Source organism: Myotis brandtii, unplaced genomic scaffold (genome assembly GCF_000412655.1).
Source record: "Myotis brandtii unplaced genomic scaffold, ASM41265v1 scaffold344, whole genome shotgun sequence".
NCBI classification, from domain to species: domain Eukaryota; kingdom Metazoa; phylum Chordata; class Mammalia; order Chiroptera; family Vespertilionidae; genus Myotis; species Myotis brandtii.
Genome location: NW_005363247.1, coordinates 3694704 through 3695539, shown reverse-complemented (window position 1 = coordinate 3695539; position 836 = coordinate 3694704).

Here is an 836-nt window from a genome sequence, read left to right as displayed (position 1 = left end):
AAGGTGGTCCTTTTTTAGGCCGAACTCTATTCTTAACCCTCCGGGCACAGGAGTTATAATCATGTCATACCCTGCAAATTTAGCTGTAGGTGGTGTCTCAAAAAAGGACTTTTTCTTCCTTCGAGGAAGTGGTCAAGCCTTTCTTCCCCCTAGTGTCATCATGCAAACCACTTGGTTGTTGTTCGTTGCTATCTAATTACGAGATGGGAAAGAAAGCAGCTGAAGAGAAAGCAAAACCTACTGATTAAATTATGCCTGCTTGTCTTCCTGGCTCTTTATAGTATTCTCTTTTAAGATTCCTTTGGCCTCAAACGAGTTCATGTCCACCCTGGCTGCCAAGCACTGGTTTTTGTGTTGTTGTTGTTGTTGTTTTTCAAACAAAAATATCCAAGCCAAATAGGCTCTTGTCGGAGAACATCATTTCTTGTCTGCTTTTATTACGGTTTCTTTTGAAATTCGTGCGAGTCTGCTCAGCAACCAGCCGCTTGCCCAACCGGTGACTCCCCCGCCCCCATCTCTCTCCACTCATCACTTTCCTCCTCCTCCCAGCCAGGCACAGCGGTCAAACCCCTGCCGTGCCCAGAACGCACGCTTTGGGCTGCACACGCGGCAGTGTATCCTTACTTGGCTTTGCAAACAGCTCCCCATCCAACCCTTGTCCCCCGGCGGCCCCCTCTGCCGTTATCTTTAAATAGAGCGCTCGCCAAAGGGGCTGCCGACGGCCCGTCCGCGAGGGTTGACGGTAGCCCGCCTACCAATAGGAGCGCGCAATGCAGAGGAGTCAGGGTCAGCCTCCCGGCAGCCCCGGGGCCGTCCTCCCCCCGCGCACACCTACT